This window comes from Dipodomys ordii, unplaced genomic scaffold (genome assembly GCF_000151885.1).
Source record: "Dipodomys ordii isolate 6190 unplaced genomic scaffold, Dord_2.0 Scaffold84, whole genome shotgun sequence".
Taxonomy (NCBI): Eukaryota; Metazoa; Chordata; class Mammalia; order Rodentia; family Heteromyidae; genus Dipodomys; species Dipodomys ordii.
The window spans coordinates 5,880,126-5,886,172 of record NW_012267300.1 but is presented as its reverse complement, the minus strand read 5'-3'; the positions used below and the strand labels follow the sequence as shown (position 1 = coordinate 5,886,172).

Below are 6,047 nucleotides of genomic sequence, written 5' to 3'. Positions count from 1 at the left end.
ACTTATTAGGACACTGGGTGGAAGTTGAAGCTACACTATCTACTGGCCTCTGGCTAGTTGGACACCTCAGGTGAGAATAGTGCCTAAGCCAACACTTAAAGGTCAGTCACCAGAAGCACCATCTACAGTTGGCTTACCTGTTGCTGCACTAAGCAGACAAGTCTGCTGGTCCAGCTGGCAACTACAGGGATAGTCTGTGCACTTTGCTGTTGGGCGTTCATGAGGATGTTATTGCTGAGGCTTCAATAGAGATGATTATGCTGAGCCCTCAAAGGCAGACATTACTTATCAAGAGCCTCAGGGAACCTGGCCAGCTGCCCTTTGGTGGCCTTTGCTTTTGTGAGATAAAATATTTTTTTCAAGGGACTGAGAAGGTGACTCAGTGGTAGAGCACTTGCCTTGAATACATGAGGCCCTGGGTTCGATTCCTCAGCACCACTTAAGGAAAAAGAAAAAAGGCAGAAAGTGGTGCTATGGCTCAAGTGGTAGCGTGCTAGCCTTGAGCTGAAGAGCTGAGGGACAGCGCCCAGGCCCAGAGTTCAGGCCCCTCGACCAGACCCCCCCCAAAAAAAATTTTTTTTCAAGTGTACCCAGAAACAGAGTGATATTCAACTCCATGAGTTGAAACGGAATTGTAAATGGAAGTGGGCAGGGTTTTTTTATGTTTTGTTTTTTTAATTTTTGTTGGGGAGGCAACAGTACTAGGGCTTTGAACTTCTAAAGAAGTTCAATTTGGTATTAGAAACAAGGCTCAAGTGGTAAAGTGTCTACCTAGTAAGCTCAAGTCCCTGAGTTCAAATCTCAGTAATACAAAAAAAAGTGAATAAATTAAAAATGGCTGGATATCCTGGCTCAGAACCATAATCTCAGCTAGATAGGAGTCAAGAAATCTGGAAGATGATCATTCAAAGCCAAAAGACTGGTGAGACCCCATGTCAATCAATAACCTGGGATATTGTAGTTCATGTCTGTAATCCCAACTCTATGGGAGGAGGCATAGGTAGGAGGATAATGGTCCAGGTCACAGCTTGGTATAAAAACTTGAGACCCGGAGGTGACCGGAGCGGCGGTGGCGCGGGCACTCGGGCTCGGGCTGCTCGGCCTCTGCGTCTCTGCCGCCATGGCTAGTCGGTCCCAGGGGATTCAGCAGCTGCTGCAGGCCGAGAAGCGTGCTGCCGAAAGAACCGAAGGCTGAAGCAGGCCAAAGAAGAAGCGCAGGCTGAAATTGAACAGTACCGCCTGCAGAGGGAGAAAGAGTTCAAGGCCAAGAAGCTGCGGCACTGGGATCCCATGGCAGTTGCAGCTATGAGGTGGAGAAGGAGAGTAAGGAGAAGATGACCATCCTCCAGAATTACTTCCTGCAGAACAGGGAGGAAGTTCTAGAAAACCTCTTTGCCTTTGCGTGTGACATCCAGCCAGAAATCCACGAGAACTACCGCATAAATGGATAGGACAAGAGAAGCGCCTTTCCATGGGTTGGTGTGGTAGAGGCCCTCATGGACTGTGGAGGGTTAGCAAAGCTCCAGTTCTGTTCTGTGAGAGACATTAAATTATTTCTGCATTCAGAGTAGCCAGTCTAGCTTCTGTGTTTAAATTCAGTGTTTATCCAAAGGTTCATCTTTATACCTCTTATTTCTTAGGGATTTAATGAGTATATGTTGTCTGTTTTCCTATGCCTTTCAGCTCAAGCAATGTGTTTGTGTCACCTTTTTCCCTTAGATCTTAATAGGATCAAAAAAAATTATAATTCTTTGAAGAAAGAAAGGGATTAAGTAATTTTTTTCCCTTATACTTTCTTAAAGGTCAGGGGCTTTATCTATGAAAAAGTAGTATGTAGTTATTTGTAACTTGTACAAAGCAGCAGCCAGCCTTAAAACAGTCCATTCTGGCTAAATGTTAGAACATTGAATACTAATGTACTTTTTTGGGGCTGCTGTTTATTTTAATCAAAATGACTAGATGATAGGACTTAAGAATTTACTACATGTTACTTGGTGTACTGATAATCATTTAAGAGTAAAATCTTTGTCCTGTGCAAAAAAAAAAAAAAAACTTGAGACCCGGGGCTGGGAAGGTGGCTCAGTGGTAGAGCGCTTGCCTTGCATGCATGAGGCCCTGGGTTCCATTCCTCAGCATCACATAAGCAAAAAGAAAAAAGCCAGAAGTGGTGCTGTGTCTCAAGTGGTAGAGCGCTAGCCTTGAGCTGAAGAGCTGAGGGACAGCGCCCAGGCCCAGAGTTCAAGCCCCACGACCGGACCCCCCCCCAAAAAAAAAACCCCAAAAAAACTTGAGTCCCTGTCTGAACAATACTGAATGTAAAAAGGATTGAGGGCATAGCTCAAGCAACAGAGCACTTGCCCAGCATTTAGCAAGTGTGAGGTCCTAAGTTCAAACCCCAGTACTATCCTACCACATCCCCATCTATCTATGGATAGGTTACTAGACGGAAAGACAAACAGACAGATAGATATACATATATTTGCATGTATATATCTGGAATCATATTAAATATAGCCTTTTGAGATTGACTTTTTTTTTTTTTTGTCAGTCATGGGGCTTGAATTCTGGGCCTGGGCACTGTCCTTCAGCTCTTCAGCTCAAGGCTAGCGCTCTACCACTTGAGCCACAGCACCACTTCCGGCTTTTTTCTGTTTATGTGGTGCTGAGGAATCGAACCCAGGGCCTCATGCATGTGAGGCAAACACTCTACCACTGAGCCAACTTCCCAGCCCGAGATTGACATTTTTTAAAACTCAGCATAATTTCTTTGGGATTATGTTGGGCCATTTTGTGTACGTATATGCCAATTCTTGGGTTTGGAATCAGGGCCTGGGTGCTGTCCCTGAGCCTTTTTGCTCAAGGCTACCACTCTACCATGTGAGCCACAACTCTACTTCTGCCTTTTTTAGTGCTGAATTGGAGATAAGGGTCTCATGGACTTTCCTGTCTAGGCTGACTTTGAACTGCAATCCCCACATCTCAGCTTCCTGATTAGCTAGGATTAAAGGCACGAACCAACGGCTCTTGGCTTAGTCCATTCTTTCAATAACTGTCTTCAAATTGATATATTTAGACCATTTAAATTTAATGTGATTATTGCTATGTTGTAGTATAAGTAGATTATCTTATTTTGTTTTCCTCTGTTCATTCCTCCATTTTTCATTCCTGTTTCTTATTTCTTGTTTTCTCATGGATGTGTTAACCAGTCTTCAATTTTCCTTTTTCTCCAGCAAAATAACTGAGAAAAACTATCTGATGGAGGAAAGATTGCCATTGGCTCACTGTTTCCGAGGTTTCAGTCCATGGATATTTGTCTCCATCATTGTGAACTTGTGGCAAGGGAGAACATCATGGTAGGGAAAGTGTGGCAGAGCAAAATTGCTCACCTCCTGGAGGCAAAGAAGCAGAGAGAAAAAGAAAAACAGGAAGGAGCAGGGATAAGATATACCCTTCAAGGACACACCTATAATGATAGTGACACAGTGACTTACATCCTCCAATCAGGGCCTGTCTTTTTTTTGTATGTATGTGTGGTACTGAGGCTTTGAACTCAGGTCAGGGAGCTTGCTAGTCTATTACATAAGGCAAACTCCCAGCCCTAGGCCCCACTTCTCAATGGCCTAGTTGGTCTTGATCTCATCAATGGATTAGTCTATTGAAGAGGCAAAGCTCTGTCAGGATCAATCACCTCTCAACAGAACCACCGGCTGGGGACCACACCTTCATCATGTGAGCCTTCTGTAGGGTTACTTCATGGCTATACACTGACAGTGCATTACTTGAACACTTTTTACAATTTCATGTTCATTTATCTATAATGCTTTCCAATATAGCTTTTTGTGTAAATATCTTGGTGTTTCTTCTTAGATGTTAATTATACATACATAACATCACTTGTCTATTATTTTGTCAAGTAATGGCAGCATAATTCAATATGAAGCATAATTAGAAAACATAAAGGGAAAAGAATAGGTTATTATGTTTTCTTTTTTTTTTTTTCCAGGGCTGAGGACTGAACCAAGGGCCTTGCGCGTGCAGGGCGGGCGCCCTTCTGCTGGGCTAAACCCCCAGCCCCTATTATGTTTTCTTGTATTTTTATTCTTTCTGTTGTCATTTTTTTTTTTTTTGCATTGCTGGTTCTGTTTCCTTCTTTATTATTTCCTATTTGTTTGAGGAACTTCCCTTAGTCATTCTTGTAGGATAAGTCTACTTGTGACACCCTATCAATGTTTTCCTTCATCTAAGAATATCTTTATTTTTTTTCTTTTTCTTTTTTAATTAATTTATTTTTTTGCCAGTCCTGGGGTTTGAAATCCGGGCCTGGGCACTGTCCCTGAGCCTCTCTGTGCTCAAGGCTAGCACTCTACCACTTGAGCCACAACGCCACTTTCAGCTTTTTCTGTTTATGTAGTATTGAAGAATTGGACCCAGGGCTTCATGCATGCTAGGCAAGCACCCTACAACTAAGCCACATTCCCAGCCCTCATCTCAGAATATCTTTTTTTGTTTGTTTGTTTTTGTTTTTGTTATTTTTTGGCCGGTCATGGGGCCTGAACTCTGGGCCTGGGCACTGTCCCTCACCTCTTCAACTCAAGGTTAGTGTTCTATCACTTGAGCCATAGCGCCATGTCTGGCTTTTTCTGTTTATATATATGGTGCTGAGGAATGGAACTCGGGGCCTCATGCATGCAAAGCAAGCACTCTACCACTGAGCCACTTTCCCAGCTCCCACCTTTTTTTTTTTTGGTCTGTCATGGGCCTGAACTCTGGGCCTGGGCACTGTCCCTGCACTCTTTAGCTCAAAGCAAAGGCACTACCACTTGAGCTACAGTGCCACTTCCGGCTTTTTTCTGCTAATGTGGTGCTGAGGAATTGAACCCAGAGCCTCATGAATGCAAGGCAAGCATTCCACCACAGAGCCACCTTCCCAGCTCTGACTCTTATCTCCAATAAACCACCAGAAAACTGGCAGTGGCATTGTGGCTCAAGTGGTAGAGCACTCACCTTGAGCTAAAGAGCTCAGGGACAGCGCCCAAGCCCAGAGTTCAAGACCTAGGACGGACAAAAAAAAAGTTGACTCATTTCCTTCTAGCATCAGTGGCTTCTTTTCTTTTCTTTTTTTTACTATTGACACTTTCTAAGGAGATATGTTCCTAAGGAATGTGTCAAGATTTCTAGCTATCAAGAGCTCTTCTTTGTCAATTATTTTTTCTAAAATTGTTAGTATTGGCTACAATACATCCTGGCATAGATATAGTCGATTTTATTCTAGTTGGGGTTCAGCTTCTTTTCTTTCTTTCTTTTTTCTTTTTCTTTTTTTTTTGGGGGGGTCCAGTTGTGGGGCCTGAACTCTGGGCCTGGGCGCTGTCCCTCAGCTCTTCAGCTCAAGGCAAGTACTCACCACTTGAGCCACAGCGCCACTTCCAGCCTTTTTTTCCTGCCTATGTGGTGCTGAGGAATCGAACCCTGGGCCTCATATATGCAAGGCAAGCCCTCTACCACTGAGCCACCTTCCCAGCCCACCTTCTTTTTTTTCTGTGGGTCGTGGGGCTTGAACTCAGCCTGAGCGCTGTCCCTCAGCTCTTCAGCTCAAGGTGAGTGAGTACTCTACCACTTGAGCCACAATGCTACTTCTGGTTTTCTGGTGGTTTATTGGAGATAAGAGTCTCACAGGGGCTGGGAAGTGCTAGCCTTGAGCTTTAGAGCTGAGGGACAGCGCTCAGGCCCAGAGTTCAGGCCCCACGACCGGACCAAAAAAAAAAAAAGAGTCTCACAGACTTTCTGCTCGGGCTGGCTTGAACCATGATCCTCAGATCTCAGCCTCCAGAGTAATTAGGATTACAGGCATGAGCCATTGGACTCCAGCTGAGTTCAGCTTCTTGAATCAATGGCCTTATTCTTTTCATCAAACTTGTATTATCAAGTGCTAGCTAGCCTTGAGCGAAAAAGCTCAGGGACAATACTCAGGCCCTGAATTCAAGCCCCATGATTGACAAAAAAAAAAAAAATTTAAATTAAATTAAATTAAAAAAGTAAAATACACCCAA

The 6,047-nt window shown here is 43.8% G+C and overlaps 1 pseudogene; it reads left to right on the top strand.

Annotated features, from left to right (window-relative positions):
- The first annotated feature begins 1,120 nt into the window (after positions 1-1,120).
- LOC105992479 lies at positions 1,121-2,027 on the top strand (annotated as a pseudogene).
- Positions 2,028-6,047: the final 4,020 nt, after the last annotated feature.